Source organism: Mustela lutreola, chromosome 5 (assembly GCF_030435805.1).
Source record: "Mustela lutreola isolate mMusLut2 chromosome 5, mMusLut2.pri, whole genome shotgun sequence".
Taxonomy (NCBI): Eukaryota; Metazoa; Chordata; class Mammalia; order Carnivora; family Mustelidae; genus Mustela; species Mustela lutreola.
The window spans coordinates 96464610-96482587 of record NC_081294.1 but is presented as its reverse complement, the minus strand read 5'-3'; the positions used below and the strand labels follow the sequence as shown (position 1 = coordinate 96482587).

Genomic DNA, 17978 nt, shown 5'->3' with positions numbered 1-17978 from the left:
GAGATAGGTCTGAGAACCAGGAGTCTTGAGTTGTAACTCAGATAAACAACTTCACTTTTCTGGATCTCAGTTTCTTTGTCTGTTCAATAAAGCAAAAGCATTTATTTTTACTCTAAAGAGTTTCTCATTCCCTCACTCAAAAAAAAAAAAAAAAGATTAAAGAGAATAAGACAGAGATATTATAAAAAGGATAATGGAGTCTGTTCAATTCTGTTACTGTTCCATTAGCTATTCCAGAGAATCTTCCTGCTATGAAATAAAAGTAATCAGATCTGACTGGAAAAGGACTTTTACTCTACAAGGAATAAGGACCCCACTGCTTATTCCTGACCTCTGAACTACAGAACCCAAAGTGTAAACCCAGAATCTAATTCTCTAGGGTTGTTCTGTTTTGTTTTGTTTGGCAACTCCAATAGAGATCTGTACCCACAAGTTTTGTGGATATTTGTTTTTTTCTCCTCCATGTTTTTTCCCCCTCTTCCAAGTTTCAAGATTATTTCTATATCTTACAGCATTAGGAAACAAAATTATATAAGAAAACAAGTTTATCTGTTCTTTAGTCTGTCTAACCCCAAGAACACTTGTATGGGACAAAATCTACAGAAGAATATAAATCTTCAAGGTCATAGGATGCCAGCTGTATAGTCAAGATTTCTTCATTTCACAAGGTGGCTAGAATCAAATCAAACTTGACATGGTTTTAGGAGCAGAAATGGCCATCCAGAAAGTTTTATTCCCATAGAATAATTTACAGGCTAGCTAAAATTTGGACAGTGTCCAAGTCTTTAGGACATATAAAGAAGTATTTTAATCCAGAAGAATTTATTTTCTAATGCAAGGGTTAACATGAGTAATTTCAGCTATGCCTAAGAGAGTGGTTACATTTGGAAACTTCATTTAAACAATTGTATATATACCTTTCTATGTATCAACACATGTAGTGGGAATAAGGATGATTCTGATGTAGTTCATGACTTTTCCCTCTGAAATCTTCTGTGGTCTTTTGTGAAATGTCTTCACACTGAAGAAATTCCCTGTTTCTCTTTTGCTATCAAAAATAAAGTCCTTTAACATGGCCATAATCCCCTGTAAACATTCAGATTTACAATCACACCCACACACACCCAGGTCTTTTCTGACAGCTTGCAAATATCCTTGTTCTCCTTTGCATGCAGTCTTCACAATTACAAAGCCGAAATTTCTTTGGCCTTTCCTCTCATGTTTATATAGCTCAGCTTTTCAAAGGGTTTTAAAAAATTCTTTAGGCACACCTAAGAAAAATATGCATTTCTTTTCATTACCTGGGTAAAGGCCAAGTTTTTTTAATCCCCATTTACCAAGAAAACAGTGCTCTCAAGTGTGCTTTGTATCAGCAAATTGAAGTTGCACTTGATAGAGATTTATTTTTCTACTTCAAAAAGGCCCCTATCATCTTCCCATTTTCTTCTGCCTGTGTTGCACGCAGTCATTTATTAACCACAAAAAGAGCTATTCCCGTATTCTTATTTTACTACTGCATCTCTGGCTCCTATCGGGTGTCTGATAGAACACACACAACCTATAACTTACCCCCATAGCCTTAGTCTTTATAAGCTGTGGAGGGGCATACTAAATTAATAAAGATTTCCTACTTTGCAGGGACAGTTTGTTCCTAAAAACACTTTATGTAATGTCTTAGGTTGGATTCCCCAGAGGCAGACCCTGAGTTGAGGATTTGTGTGCAGGTGATTTATGAAAGATATGCGAGAGAAACTTGTAAGGGAATGCAGGAAGCAGAGTAGGGAAGGGGAAAGAGCCCAGCAGGAGTGTGACTCTAGGCAAAGTCTCCTGGTTGCTTCAAGTTCATCCTGTAAGGGGTCACTTGAGAGTATGATATGTCTTAAACCTCCAAGTTTTTCTCCTATGGGGGCACGGGGGCTGGACCACTGGTTAAGGATGGTTTAGGAAGATAGAAAACCCCAAGCACGTCCAGATCTCTGAAAATCCCAAAGAAGAGACTCCAGATATCCCAGGGAGTCCCTCAAAAAAAGTAACAAAGCTGGTATTAGGAACAAAAGCACACAGAAGCCTGGGGAGGGACACACACACACACACACACACACACACTCGCATGCACATATAATCACTGGATCATTGGGCAGCTTTTGACAGCAAGGACGAATTTTCTGACTGGGAATAATGATAGAAATTTCCACAGAGACAATATGACCTGCCAGGCACAAGGCGAGGTGCTCTATATTCATTATCTGGTTCTCTCCTAACAAATGGCCAATGAGTTGGGTAGTATCTTTATCCCCACTTTGCAGAAAGGAAACAGAGATGAGAAAGGTTAAGACATGTGCCCAGGACTCACAGATGCAAAGCAGTTGAATGGGAGGGACTGCAAGGTAGGACTGTTTGACTTCAAGCTGAGCCGTATCAGTTTGTTAACTAGCTGGAAAAGCAGCGCCTTCTTGTATGGAAACACTCTGGAAAGAGAAGTAAAAACCACAGCAGCTTAAATGCAGAAGGGTACTAGCTAATTATCCACTTGAATCAGAGGACTCCCAAGCTAGTTAATTAGCCCCTTTCCCAGACAATGTGGTTTACACACAGCAGTTAGGTGGAGCCCCCCACCCCCTTTTATCAACATGCTCCCTATTACTGCCTGTAGTCAAGCATAATGCAAAACTCTCTGTAGCCTCAATTACATCATAGCTTAGGCTTGATTAGTACCAACATTTGCATCAGGGAATCGGTGTCCAAAAGTAGGCTTCAGAGGGCCGCCAGACCTTGACAACTAGAGTCACCACAGCAAGAGAGTGTCTTTTCCCATAGCACAAGGCATGGCTTATGAGATTTCACATCAAGTGTCTATCACCCATGCATTACACTGGGATGATGAATTGGTTCTGTCCTCTCTCATACGGTGACTCTGAGAGATTGGTAGTGACTTCCTGAAACACTGTTGCACAGAAACCTGGAGCTGTATTGCAGGCTCTGTGGGAAGGACCTCCAAGGTTAACTGGTACGGTTCCTGCTGATGGCTGATGTTAGACAGGGTTGGGGAGGGATGGGCAACATCATGGCCGCACTGGAGGAAGCAGTGTTTCCCAAGCCTTCCTAATACAAGAATCATAGAGGACTTGCTAAAAAACCCAGATTGTCAGGTCTGGGACAAATCCTCAGCATCTGCAGGACAGGTACCTTGGAAATGGCATTTTTAACAACTGCCCCAGAAGAGTAAGTTTCCCAGGTAAGTCTGGGAAACACTGGGATCGGCATTCTCTATCCTGTCTACATTTCCAGGATTTATGGATTAAATTTTTAAAATTCTCATGGTTAAACTTTATCTGAATTGACCAGCCCCTTTTATAGTCCTATGTACATGCATACACGTCTGTTCACACATGTGGGTGCAGATGCACATGTATGTGACAAGGATGGGTTTTTCTACTATTCAGTTAACCCAAGAAGCAGAGATGGGATCTTCCCTTCTGTATCACCACACCTCTCCCAGGGTTACAGAGCTCACACCTTTTGAATGTGGCAGGAAATTAAAAGCATACTGAGCAGTTCACAGAGGCTCTGTAAATTCTCAAACGAGAGGCAGACATCCTTCAGTTGAATGATCATGGCAGGACACACACTAGAAGCAGCCCATGGAATGCCCTTTGGTCACCATGCCAAGAATAGCCACCTCCCCTGCAGAACCAACATGTGTTCCCAGCCCAAAGGCCAAAAGTGTATGGACAACCGGATCACCTTCCATGTGGTCCCTGTTTCTGACCACTACTAGTTACTGGCATTCTCTTTTTCTTAACAGTTTCCTGTCTACTTGACTCCCCCACCTCCACCCGACCCACTGATTCCCTGACTGACCTCGTCCAAGGTACAACCTTATGATCTCAACTTGTCTTTTCAGCAGAGATACACCTCATCTATATTGTTTTGTTTTCCTTCTCTCTGACTCTGTGTGTGTGTGTGTGTGTGTGTGTATGTGTGTTATATGTGTCATGAGCTCCTATATCCTCTCCTGCCCTCACGGCCTTTCTTCTGATTTTCCTGACATGCAAGGAATGAAAAAGAAAATAACAAATTTTACTGTTTATTTTTTTCTCTTCCTGCCCTAATAATTATAGCTTTTCTGAGCTATAAATGTACCTGGCTCTACCTGATGTTATCATCAGGAAATGCAGGAGAAGCAGAAATAGACAATTTATTTGGCCAATTATCGATTTCATGGTCTTATCTTGCTCTTTCTCTACTAGAATGTAAGCTCCCTGAGAATAAAAACTCTGCCTGTTTTGGGTCTTTTTTGTTGTTTGTTTGTTTGTTTGTTTTTTGTAGTGATCATTTCAGTGCTTGGTGTATGGGACACCTGTGTTAATACATCTTTGTGGAATTAATGCATGAATGACCACATTTCCAGTCCTGACTTCTCAGGTGCCATTTTGATATTCACAACTTCCCTAATTTCTCAAGGGACAGCTCAAGTCCCCCCTCCTCCAAGAAGATACTCTTCTGAGTATCCTTGCTTTGCTCTCACTCCTGTGGCATTTTCATCTGAATCTTACAACATCTCCTTGTTTGTTATTTCAATAATTGGCAGCTTATTTGTTTAAGACAAATGATGTTTTCAACCACTTTACAACTAATACTGTAGTGAACGTCTTTCAAGTTCTTAGAAAACCTTCAAAGCAGACTGATGGTAACACTCCAAAGTCTAATTCAAGAAAAGTAAGTTGGGTCAAAACAATGCTCTCTGGGTACACAATTCTTTGACTCTTTGACTTGTCATTATTCTCTTATTTTTAATGTGTGCCATATTTCCTCCTCGTTTCCTTCATGAACAAAGGATTATGTGTTTTCCTCTACAGAGATGAGCGTGGCTCAAGGCACGTAGTAAATTCCCACTGATTACTTGATTGATTTTAAAGACACTAGGGTTATTTCAGAGACTCTAATGTTCTTTCCATGGACAGCTCTGTGGCAAATGTGTCCTTCCTAATTCACAAGAGGGCCCTTCTGGTCTTGGTTGTGTTTTCAATATTTTGTGGACAATAAAAGAAAATGTATAGGACTATAAACACATGTGCTCTCCCATTCTCTATTAGGACAGAGATGATAATTAAAGTCCACAAAAATGATTAATTAAACCTTAAGGGGGTGTGTTTATTTCTTGTGAAGTGTTACTTTTGACTAAGAATTAATGTTCTTTTTCCTTTTCCAAGCTTTGTCTCCATTCAAAGCTGCCTTTGTAATTTTCTGCCAGCAAGTGAAGGAAAAAGGGTATTTTTTGCCACAACATTTGTCTCCATTTCAGCAATGAAAACATGAATGTTCTAAAGGCACTGACAGCGCAGCTCCAACCTGAGGAGGTGATTTTTCTCACAACTAGTCTTTCATCAGGAAAAGATGAAACACTGTTGGGATTTTATACTAAACTCCAATAAACTGTAGCATCATTGAATGAAAAGAAGCAAAAGATAATGTGAAAAATAGAAGAGAGCATCCTTAAACATTGAAGCCTGTACTTATGACAGAACAAGGCCTCGATTCTTTAATCCGAGATCCAGTGGTGCTGGCTGGGAATGAAATGAGAATTATTAGTAAGACACGAAGCCCGAGTGCAGCTTCCCTTCACCACAAGTCCCTTAACTTAGCATTTTATATTCTCAAACGCTCATGTTCTTCCCTGGAAAAGCAAATACATGTACATTTTTGAGTGGTTTCTCTACAATTATAAAGCCATTTGAGTAACGGAACAGTATTTTAATTGAGGATGTTTAGATGTCCTTCAGCAAAGATTAAAAAAGGACTCATGGACATTAAAAGCAGTAGCTTTTAAGCATGAGTATTTTTGCAATTTTCTGAGAGTTTCTTTTAAAAATTTTTACAAGAATAATATAGTTCTTGGCTTAAAAATAGTTTACAGGGAAGGATCATTTTGTAGGAATGTTCTAGGCTGGAAAACTTCATACATTTGGTGGACATGTTACCTCAAGTGAGATGAATTTTACAAGTATTTCAATTCTCCTGAGATTTGGACAATTTCTGGGTGACTAACACTGGAGGAGAGTGCATGAGACTAGAAAGAAAGCATCGTTCGTGACAATATGCTCTTCACATTGAGGCTGACCTTTTGATTCTTTTGCCTATTGGGGACTTCAGCCAGATTTTAATTGGAGAGTATTTTTTATATCCTCCACTCATCAGCCAACTAACAGAAATAACCCGGGGCCACAGAAAACAAAAAAAAAAAAAAAAAAAAAAAAAATCATTATCTTTTGGGCAATCTGGATAAAATGAAAAATGAGAGACAAGAGCCAATGACAGACTAGAGGCTTTACATACTGTGGTTGCAGAAACCCTTATTCAGACTCAGGATCACACAGAAAATTACAGATAATGTGCTGCAGAAAGGATTCCTTGTTTCCCCCTCACCCCCGCCAAGGGGGAAAAAAATCACTGCAATGATTTTTCTGATTAATAGTAAAAAATAGCTGAAGGGTAAAAAAGAGGAAAAAAAATACCATTATACTGATCCAAAACAAAGTCATAATACCCAGTTTCTTGGGAAAAAAGAGATTCTAGTCCCTTCATTTTACCATAGACTGAAAAAAAAGTACAAAAAAAAAAAAAAAAAAGAAAAAACACTTAAAAGGTTTCCAGTGTTCTTAGCCATTAAACCGGAAGTAATTATACTAACAATGAAAATAAGCACTGAACAGAGGCAGGCCACAGGGTTAAGACGCTGACAGCGTTAGTGTGAAGTGACATTCAGTAAGAAATAGGTCTAGGGGAGCCTGGGTGCTTCAGTTGGTTAAGCGTCCAACTCTTGATTTCAGCTCAGGTCATGATTTGAGGGCTGTGAGGAGTCTCACACCAGACTCTAACTGGGCATGGAGGTTGCTTAAGATTCTCTCTCTTCCTTTGCCCCGCTCCCACCTTTTCTAAAAAAAAAAAAAAAAAGTCTAATGGGTACTGACTCTAAAAGATACTTTGTAATGGTGTCTTGTTCCTTATCTCTGTTTTTGTTTTATACTCATTCTTATCTATTTCTTTCACCAGTGCATGTGTGGTCATAGTAGAGAAGTGTGGGCGATTTGGATTGTATATGAGTTAGTTAACCAGCTTAGCTTCTGGAACAAAGCCCCCAAGATACCAATGGCTTACATAGGATAGAGTGAATTTCCCTTTCCTAGAATAGTCTCTGTAGCTGTGATGGTTGTCAGGGACCATACTGCTGATGTTTTCCTCTGCCAATCTCAACCTCTAGCTTCCACTGTGTCCTTTAAAACAGCTACTCCACTTTACTGCCTTCATCAAAGAAAGGTCCTATTCATTTGTTTAAGGGCAGGTTTCAAACTCTTTACATATCATTTTGGTTCACGGTCATGTGGCTAGAGTTCAGTCACGTGACTACACCCAGCTAGTACAGGCTGGAAGGGAGGTTTTGGAACTGGAAGCAATGTACATCTGGTAGAACTTCATGGGTCTCTTATTTTCCACTTATGGTCCTTCAGCATTTCACCTGGCTTTCAGGACTCTTAGTATTTTAGGGACAAAAGGTACTTCCAGGTACCTTCCTAAGAGTTGAGGGTGCTTCCCATCTATTTATTAGTCATCACCAGGAAGTACTTTCTACTTAGGCTGTTACTTGCTCATGCTTGTCAGTTGCTCCTGGATAGATGGATACCTGGGACATTATTTCATTTTTCCTTATTATCACAATTATAATAATACTCAAGTTCTACTAAATTCAGAGTCTAAATTGACCTTAAGAGTCTTCAGTTTTTGGATTTGCTATTTGAGCACGTGTGTGTGAAAGAAGGTTTATTTTATTCAAGGATGGGGATGGGCTTGACAGGGGTGGGGTACACTTGGTAATTTGAAAGAAGAACTAGAAAAGTTGGAAAAATATTTTGAATGTTTGAAGATATCATAGAGAAAACCACCAGTGAAAATGCTGGAGCTGTGTTTTAAGAGAGGGAGAAAGCTGCAAGGTAAAGCACTTTGGGTTTTTTCCCCATTTTAGCACTTTAAAATGTCCTTCTGTCACCTTCCGGCTACATTGTTTCTAATAAGATACTAGTAGGTTTTTAAAGAGCATTTATCCCTAAATGCTTTTCTCTGGCTGCCTTTAAGATTTTTCTATTTATTTTTAGCCATTTGATCATGATGTGCCTAGGTGTGGTTGTCTTTGTGTTCATTCTGCTGGCAATTTCTAACCTTTTTTTAAAAGTTTTTGTTTTGTTGTTGTTAGTTCGTTTTACAATTTTATTTATTTATTTGCGAGAGGGAGAGCGGGTGAAGTGGCAGAGAGAGAAGCACTGAGCAGGGAGCCCCATGCAGGGCTTGATTCCAAAACCTTGGAATCATGACCTGAGCCAATGGCAGATGCTTAACTGACTAAGCCACCCAGAAGTCTCTGGGTTTTTAAAATCTTTTAAAAATGCAGGTTATGGGGCACCTGGATGGCTCAGTGGGTTAAAGCCTCTGCTTTCGGCTCAGGTCATGATCCCAGGGTCCTGGGATCGCGCCCCGCATCGGGCTCTCTGCTCTGCAGCGGGCCTGCTTATCTTCTCTCTCTGCCTGCCTCTCTGCCTACTTGTGATCTCTCTGTCAAATAAATAAATAAAATATTAAAAAAAAAAACTTAAAAAAATGCAGGTTATGATTATCACCAAATTTGGAAAATTTTTAGTCATTATTTCTTCTTCTTTTTTTTTCCTGCCCCAATCTCTCTCTCCTTTCCTTGATACATATGTTTACTTCCTGTACCATAGGACACTAAGACCATATTTGTTATTTTCACTTTTTTTTTCTTTATGTGTCTAAATTTGGATAGTTTCTATTGACCTATTTTCAGATTCACTAATATTCTTCTGCAGTTCCTCATCTATTTATTTTTATTTAAGCTCAGTTAGGTAACATATAGAACATCATTAGTTCCAGAGGTAGAGTTCAGTAATTCTTCAGTTGCATATAACACCCAGTGCTCACCATATCACGTGCCTTCCTTAATGCCTGTCACCCAGTTACCCATGCCCACCCACCTCCCCTCTAGTAACTCTCAGTTTCTTTACCCTAGTTAAGAGTCTCTCATGATTTATCTCACTCTCTGATTTCTTCCCATTCTGTTTTCCGTCCTTTCCGCTATGATCCTCTGAGAGGTTTCTTATATACCTCAGATGAGTGAAACTGTATAATCTTCTTTCCCTGATTGACTTATTTCACTCGGCATAATACCCTCTAGTTCCATGTATGTTGATGTAAATGGTAAGATTTTATCTTTTCTGATGGCTGAATAATATTTCATTGTGTGTGTGTGTGTATATACACACACACCATCTTCTTCATCCATTCATCTGTTGATGGACATATTGGCTCTTTCCATAGTCTGGCTACAGTGCATATTCCTGCTATAAATATTGGGATGCAGGTGCCCTTTCAGATCACTACATTTTTATCTTTGGGGTAAATACCCAGTAGTGTAACTCCTGGGTCATAAGATAGCTCTATTTTTAGCTTCTTGAGGGAACTCCATACTGCATTCTCTTGATCCTCAAACCAGACAAAGACCCCACCAAAAAGTATTACAGACCAATATCCCTGATGAACATGGATGCAAGAACTCTCACCAAGATACTAGTTAATAGGATCCAATAGTACATTAAAAGGATTATTTACCATGACCTGGTAGGATTTATTCCTGGGCTACAAGGGTGGTTCATTATCTGCAAATCAATCAATCAATGTGATATATTACATTAACAAAAGAAAGGACAACAATCATATGATCCTCTCAATTGATGCAGAAAAAGCATTTGATAAAATACAGCCTCCTTTCTTGATTAAAACTCTCCACAGTGTAGGGATTGAGGAAACAAACCTCAATATCATAAAAGCCATATATGAAAAGCCCAAAGTGAGTATCATTCTCAATGGGGAAAACAGAGCTTTTCCCACAAAGTCAGGAACATGACAGAGATGTCCACTCTCACCACTCTTGTTCAACACAGTATTAGAAGTCCTAGCCTCAGCAATAGACAACAGAAAGAAATAAAAGGCATTCAGATTGGAAAAGAAGAAGTCAAACTCTCACTCTTCACAGATGACATGATATTTTATGTGGAAACCCCCAAATTGCTAGAACTCAGAGGAATTCAGCAACATGGCAGGATACAAAATCATCGCACAGAAATCAGTTGCATTTCTATACACTAACAATGAAACAGAATAAAGAGAAATGAAGGAACCGATCCTAATTTTTAATTGCACCAAAACCCATTAATACCTAGGAATAAACCTAACCAAAGAGATACAGGATCTGTACTCTAAAAACCCAATCTACTTTTAAGCCCATGTAGGGGCTTAAAAAAAATTTTTTTTAATATTGTATTATTTTAGTTTTAGAATTCGTGTGTGGCTCTTTTTATGTAGTTTCTGTTTTCCTACTGAGCATGCCCACCCACGTTCTCATTCTGGCCAGCCTTTCTTTTAAGCCTTTGAATAGACTTATTTTTTTCACTGTTTTAACATCTTTCTGTGTTAATTCCAACATCTGTCTCATCTTCAACTGTTTTCACTGACTGTTTCCTTTCCTACTTTGGGTCATGTTTTCCCGCTTCTTTACATGTCTAGTAATTTTTATTGTATGCACAACTTTACGGATACTAAACTGTTGAGAGTTTGGCTTATATTGTCTTCATTAAGGAGGGTAGAATATTATACTACATGAGCTTTATCCTGTAGAAGCTTGATTTTAGATGTTAAGGATGAGTCTAAAATGACCCTCACTATGGAGGCAGAGTAGCTCTGCTCCTCAGGCATGGTATTTCTGGAGTTTGTTTCATTTGAGTGGCTGAGTTGTTCTTGAGGTCTCTCCACTTCTCCTTGCCCAGTACTGTGTCACTCTTGGAAGCCTGTCTTGTTGACTGTCATCCCAGAGTTTTGCTTTGTGCATGCACAGCTGAATGCTTGCGAAACAGTCCAGTTAATGCTTCTGAAGATTTCTGCGGTTCTTTCTCTGCACAACTCTCTCCTCCTGGGGCCATGTTTACACAAATCCCAACTGCCTCTCTATGCCCAAATTCCAACATCTGAATTTTTGCAAGCCTACCTAGCATTGTTGTCTGATAGGTCCCTGCTTCCTGATACCACACTTTGGAAAGGGTCCTCAGGCAGAGAACTGGGCAAATGTGAAGCTCACCTTGTCCCCTCATATTCAGCCCTTCACCTGAGAGTCAGAGCTCTGTGCTGCCTGTTGCCCAAGAGAAGAGCTTATTTATATATTTTGTTTGATAGGTATTTACAGTGGGAAGGTGAGTGTGATGCTCATTGCTCCATTATACAGAATTAAGGGTGACTACCTATGAATTTTTTAGTCTCTCTTATATTTGACTTCCAGACTTTCTTTTATTTCCATCATTGAAATTTGTGTCATCTTACCTTTTTTGTTGGGATCGACATTCACTTCAGCTATTGTCAGTTAGGGGTATGCTGGGGCTGCAGATTGTTTTTAAACAACAACAACAAAAAAAAGGTTTTTTAAAGATTTTATTTATTTGAGAGAGAGAAAGTGTGTGTGAAAGAGAGCACAAGTTGGGGGGAGTGGCAGGCAGGGGGAGAAGTAGACTCCCCACTGAGCAGAGAGCCCTCAGCCAGCTCGATCCCAGGGCCCTAGGATCATAACCTGAGCCGAAGTCAGATGGTTTTAACCAACAAAGCCACCCAGGTGTCCCTTCCTTAGACACTATTATTCCATTGTGCTCCAAGTAAATTTTGAATGCCATTAGCTGCTTTGAACCAGAGAGCTATTCTGAAATCACAGAAGACTGTTCTGTCCACATACAGGCAGGTTGAAAGTGCTGGGGAATTACCAGCAACAACCACTAGTTAATGATTAATAAGAGTTTGTACCTATACACCTCAGGGCCCTCTCCTTTTAGATGGAATAATTTTGAGACATGCTTACATCACTTACCAGAGTTGCTCTTTGGGATTAATCTCTAACTATCCACTCTCCTTCCTCACCCCCTTGCTAGTACTCATGGCCTAAAGAAAAATAAACTATCTCTAACCAATTCTGGTCTTAAGCTGTGCTGCTAGGAAACTTGAACTAAGCCCATAGTATTGCAGTTAGAAAAGGTATGCTATATAATATCAACTTTTCAATATTTCTGAACAATTGTTTTATGTCCTAACACATAAGAAAATTTTAATAAATCCTCTATGCAAGCATAAAATATTTATTCCTTAATTACTGCTGCAGATATCTGTTAAGTTTTTATTGGATAGAGATTTATTTTGTGGTTGAGATACAGAATTCTATTTCAACATGAGATCAGTTCTTTAGTGAGATATATTTTAATTAAAATATAATGGAGATTTGTAAGTTTTTTTCTTATAATTCTTTTTTTTTAAAGATTTTATTTATTTATTTGACAGACAGAGATCACAAGTAGGCAGAGAGGCAGGCAGAGAGAGAGAGGAGGAAGCAGGCTTGTGTGGGACTTGATCCCAGGACCCTGAGATCATGACCTGAGCCGAAGGCAGCGGCTTAACCCACTGAGCCACCCAGGCGCCCCTTTTCTTATAATTCTTAAGTTTTAACTTTACCTATCTGGAGGCTGTGTTATTATGTAAATATAGATTCGGAATAGTTATATATTCCTTATCAATTGATAAATTCTCCCTATTTTCCTTTCCCATTAACTATTCAAAGGTGCAAGTTATCCCTTACACCGTTCTAGAGGAAACCCGTCTTCTAAGTGAATATGGCAACTTAATTTGTTATTTCTCTGAGTTTGCTGGTAAGAGGTGGCCAGTGCAGTAACACACGGCATTGCTTTTCTTTCTATTACTTTTTTGCCACCCTCCTTAACAATAAATAAATACACATTTTGTGTTAGAATGATTTAGGTTTATGGAAAAATTATGTAGTGCAGAGAATTCCCATATATCCCATGCCAGTTTCCCTTCTAGTTAATACCTTATATTACTACAGTAAATCTGTTACAATTAATGAGCCAATACCAAGACACTATTGCTGACTGAAATTCATAGTTTATTGAGATTTCTAATACCTTTTTCTGTTCCAGAAGCAGCATCATTGATCATTTACTGTTTACTTTTGCCTATTTCAGCATATAATTGGAATCCTACAGTATGTAGACTTTTCACACTGGCTTCCTTCACTTGGCAGTATGCTTTTAAGGCTGCTCTTCGCAGTTCTTTTCATGGTTTCAATAATATCCCATTATATGGATATACCACAGTTATGTATTCACCATTTAAAGGATGTATTTGTTACTTCTAGTCTTGGGGGTTATGAATAAAGTTACTATAAACATTCATGAGAAGGTTTTGTGTGGACTTAAGTTTCAAATCTGTTGGATAAATACTGAGGAGCACAAGAGCTGGATTGTACGGTAAAACTATTTTTAGTTTTGCAAGAATCTGCCAGCCAGTCTTCCAAAGTGGCTGCCCATTTTGCAATTCTACTAGCAATGAATGAGAGTTCTTGCTGTTCTGTATCCTCTCTAGCAATTAGTATTGCCGGTGTTTTTTAGAAAAGTATTATTTTAGTTATTCTTATAGGTGTGTATTAGTATCTATTATTGTTTTAATTTACAATTCTTTAATGACAGGTAATAACATGTCTCTTTATATGTGCGTATCTGTATATCTCCTTTAATGAGGTGTCTGTTCAGATCTTTAATTGGAGATTTAGATTTTTAATATGGACGATCTATTTTCTTATTGTTGAGCTTTAAGAATTCCTTGTATGTTTTGGACACAAGTCTGTAATAGTTAATTTTATGTCACTTTGATTGAGCTATGGGATGCCAAGATATTTGGCCAAACATATATTTGAATGCATCTGTGAGACTGTTTTTGCATGAGGTTACCATTTGAACTGGGAGATCCAGTAAAGCAGATTGCTCATGCTAATGTGGGTGGGCTGCATCCTTTCAGGTGAAAGCTTGCTAAAACAAAAGGCCATCCCACCAGGAGAGGAAGACTCTCAACCTGTCTTCCAGGAAGGACATCAGTCTTCCACCTTCAGATTCAAACTTGGACTGGAACTTACACCACTGACTTTCCTGATCTTCCAGCATTCAGACTCAGACTGGAAACAAATCATCAGCAATCGTGGGTCTCCAACTTGCTGACTGAAGATCCTGGGACTTCTCTCAACTTCTCAGGCTTTATCATCCTATGAGTCAAGTCCTTATAATGTGTGTGTGTGTGTATATATATACATGCACGCTTCCTATTGATTCTATTTTATAAATGGTTCTATTTTACATTGTTCCTAATATATATCACTATTAAAAGATTTAATATTATACATAATAGAATAAAAATAAATATCCTATATATACTAATAGCATATATAAACATATATACACACACATATCCTCTTGGTTCTATTTTTCTGGAGAACACAGAGCAATATAAATCCTTCACCAGGTATGTGTCTTGCAAATACTTCTTCTAGTCTATGACTTGTCTTTGCATTTTTCAACAGTGTCTTTCACATAGCAGCTTTTAAATAACAGTAAAGTTCTACTTAATCAGTTTTTGTTTCTTTCCTGGGTCTTGTTTCTAGCCTTGTAGCTAAAAGCTCATCTGCAATCCTAAGTTCACAGATTGTTCTCTCATAATGTCTTCTACAGTCTTTATAGTTTTTCATGTTACATTGAGCTACATGACCCATTTAGAGTTAAATTTTGGGGAATGTTTAAGATCTGTATCTAGGTCCCTTCTCGTGCAAATGGACATCCAGTTGTTGCCATCCAGCATCACTGCTTGAGAAGACTACCCTTTCTCCACCGGATTGCCTTCTCTCCTGGGTCAAAGATCAGCTGGCTGTATTTGTGTGTGTGTCTTTACTCTGTATTACTCATCTGTTTCTCTTTTCTTTCACCAACACCTCGTTGCCTTGATTACTATAACATTATAGCAAATTTCAACATCAGGTATCATGGGTTCTCCAACTTTGTTGTTGTTGTTTTTAAACAGTTTTTTATGTCCTTTTTTCCCCTCTCGTTTTCCTGTTATGTGTTAGCACTCACCAAATAAAGGGTTGGCACTGGAGTTTTTGCCTCATGTTTTGCTTTCTGAAAGAGCATAAAAATGAATTTATGCTCCATGCCCCTAAATTCATATGTTGAAGCCCCAACCCCCAGTATAGATGTATTTGGAGACAGGGCCTCTCGGGAAGTAACTAGAGTTGAGTGAGGTCACAAGAGTGGGTCAGTAATCTGGTAGGATTAGTGTTTTCATAAGAAGAGACAACAGAGAGCTCTGTCTGTGTCTCTGTTTCTATGCCTTCCTCTTTTTCTCTATTTGTGCACGCTCTGAGGAAAAGCCAAGTGAAGACATAGTAAGAAGGCAAACACCTACGAACCAGGATAGGAGGTCTCACCAAAAACTGACCCTGGCAGCTTCTTAATCTTGGTCTTCTAGCTTCCAGAATTGTGAGCGAATAAATATCTGTTGTTTAAGCCACCCAGCTTGATATTTTGCTATGGCAGCCCAAACAGACTAAGATACCCAGAATAAGACAATGAGGAACTTTCGTAAAGATCAAATAGCTGGGTTTTGTTTTTTAAATCCAAACTAGTGATCCTTGTCTTTCAACTGATGAGATAGCTCATTTAAAGTTAGTCTATTGCTGACAGTTTTCGTATTTATCACTTTATGACTTCTCTCTCACATATTTTTCTTTTTTTTTCTTCTTCCAAAACAAGCATTGGAATGACTAGTTTCCATAATTCTTTTTTTCCTTTCAGTTAGGAAATTATACATTTAATCTTTATGGTTTTATGGCCTCTCCATTTATTTAAAAAAATGCATGCCCGTCTGAACAAAGTACAAGTGTATAAAAAATTTTACCACATTTCCAAATGTTACTGGTTTAGAAACTGGTAAAGTTTAGAATGGTAACTATGATTACCCACTCCTTTCTTATATGTCACTTTTCTCAAAATTTTAGTCCAACTTGATTTTTATGAATACATTCTTCATAATTATTTTCATTTTTCATATTATTAACATGTGTTTAGGTTTATCCTATGTTTGCCAATTGTTTTGCCCACTATTGCTTTTGGAAATCCTCTTCTTCCTTCTGGGTTCGATTTTCTTCTGAGGTAAATCCTTGAATAACTGCTTTAGTGAGAATATGTGGGTGGTAGTGCCTCTGTGCCTTCTTGTGTGTCTAAAATTGTCCTTACTATACTTCCACCTCTGATTGATAGTTCAGTTTATAATTCTTGGTTGACAGTTATTTTTTCTCGGCAACAAGAAAATATTATTCAGTTGTACCCTGGCCTCTACTGTTGCCATGACAAATCTTGCCAGTAGTTTTTTTCTTTATTTATTTTACTTGAAACATTTTGTTGTTGGACCTAAAGATACGTTTTTCACCATTTGTAAAATTCTCACCCATCTTTATTTTACTATTTGACTCTTCATCATTCTTTTTCTTTATCATCTTAAACTCAGTGGACATATATTAGATCTTCTCATTAATTCCCTCATGACACTGAATCTTCCTTTCGGGGTTTTCATTTCTTTACCTTTCTCACTTACATCTTGTCTTCATTTCTTCAGACCTATGTTCTGGTTCAGTATTTTTTTTACTTCAGCTGTTTCTAATATGTTTCACAAGTTTATTGCTTAATTTTAAAAGTCATATTTCATTTGCTTTAATCTTTTTTTGTTGTTTATTGTGTATTTTTATAATTGATTATTTTTATAACTTTATTTGAACACAATTAGTTTATATTGTCTTTTAAAATGTGCTATCATATGAAAAGATTATCTTCTTTTTTTTTAAATTTTATGTTTTTATGATTATCTTCTAATGTGACCTGTTTGTGTCTTTCATTCCTCCCACACTCTGCATTATTTTCTTGTGAAAGAGCTGAGTGTGAGAGATACTTCATCTATGGGAGTCATGGACACATATGCTGTGGAGTGGTGTTGTCTCCACGTGTAAGAAGAACCCCAGAATTATCATTGGTACAGGAGCACAATGATGTTAATTTCTCAGTTTGGGGACTCCTAAACCTTGAGGACTTTGAAGTAGTAGAAATTTAAACCCCACAATTGTGCATGGAAGACCCAAAGTACAACTCTCCAGGAATTTGGGCAGAGATAGATAAACTTCCTGTTGACTTCCTGCGTCACTGGTCACAGTTCATTCAATCTTGTTTTTTCGTTTTTGTTAATGGAACACTTCACGAATTTGCCTGTCATCCTTGCGCCGGGGCCATGCTAATCTTCTCCGTATCATTCCAGTTTTAGTATATGTACTGCCGAAGTGAGTACTCAGTCCTGTATTTTACTAAGGTATAGACCTTCTAGGTTTCCAGCTCTGCCCTCATGGGCTTGCAGACTTTATTCTGTTCTCCTGAGCATCTTAAAATTAAAGCTCTTAGGTACTTAAAATTAAAGTACTTAGGTACTTCATACTAATCCCGATCTCTCTCACACACACCCATCCAGGATTAACCAACAAGAAGAACCTCACCTGTGCCTACTGGGATTATGCCCTGCTTCCCAGATTACCTGGCATGTGGGCATATTTTTTACTATTCCTGATATTTCAACCATACATTTTTGAACCATGTTATATTTTATGTGCTTGGGGAAGGGATTCAGGTGATTAAAGTCACATTATTTATGGAATAGGAAGCACTGAAACTCAAGTTTGCATGAATATAGAGAAACCACACCCCAATTTGGGGCTCAAATTAAGATGAGGAATACCTTAATTATATTTTATGTTCACTAGCTGTATCATATGCCAATTAGAACTCATTGCTTTTTGCCCGGAGGATGTGAGATGGGATGGAGTTTCACAGCTGTTCAAACCTCCTTTAAAGAAGCAGGAATATATTAATGACACGTGAAAGAAGAGACTGGCAAGAAAAGACTCTTCCTGAGTTGATAACACACGGATGAAGTATCTGTCTCTT

General features: G+C 38.2%; 1 long non-coding RNA gene and 1 other non-coding gene across 2 annotated transcripts in view; one reads left to right on the top strand and one right to left on the bottom strand.

Moving 5' to 3' along the window:
• Positions 1-14317, top strand: part of LOC131832306 (uncharacterized) — a 70209-nt gene extending 55892 nt beyond the window's left edge. Inside the window, exon 5 of the long non-coding RNA XR_009353987.1 lies at positions 13966-14317. This is a non-coding gene — a long non-coding RNA (uncharacterized LOC131832306). The remainder of the gene's footprint in view (positions 1-13965) is intronic.
• A 2904-nt stretch (positions 14318-17221) lies between these two features.
• Positions 17222-17328, bottom strand: LOC131832818 (U6 spliceosomal RNA). The gene has a single exon (XR_009354181.1). It is a non-coding gene; the product is annotated as a U6 spliceosomal RNA (small nuclear RNA).
• Between the last annotated feature and the right edge of the window lie 650 nt (positions 17329-17978).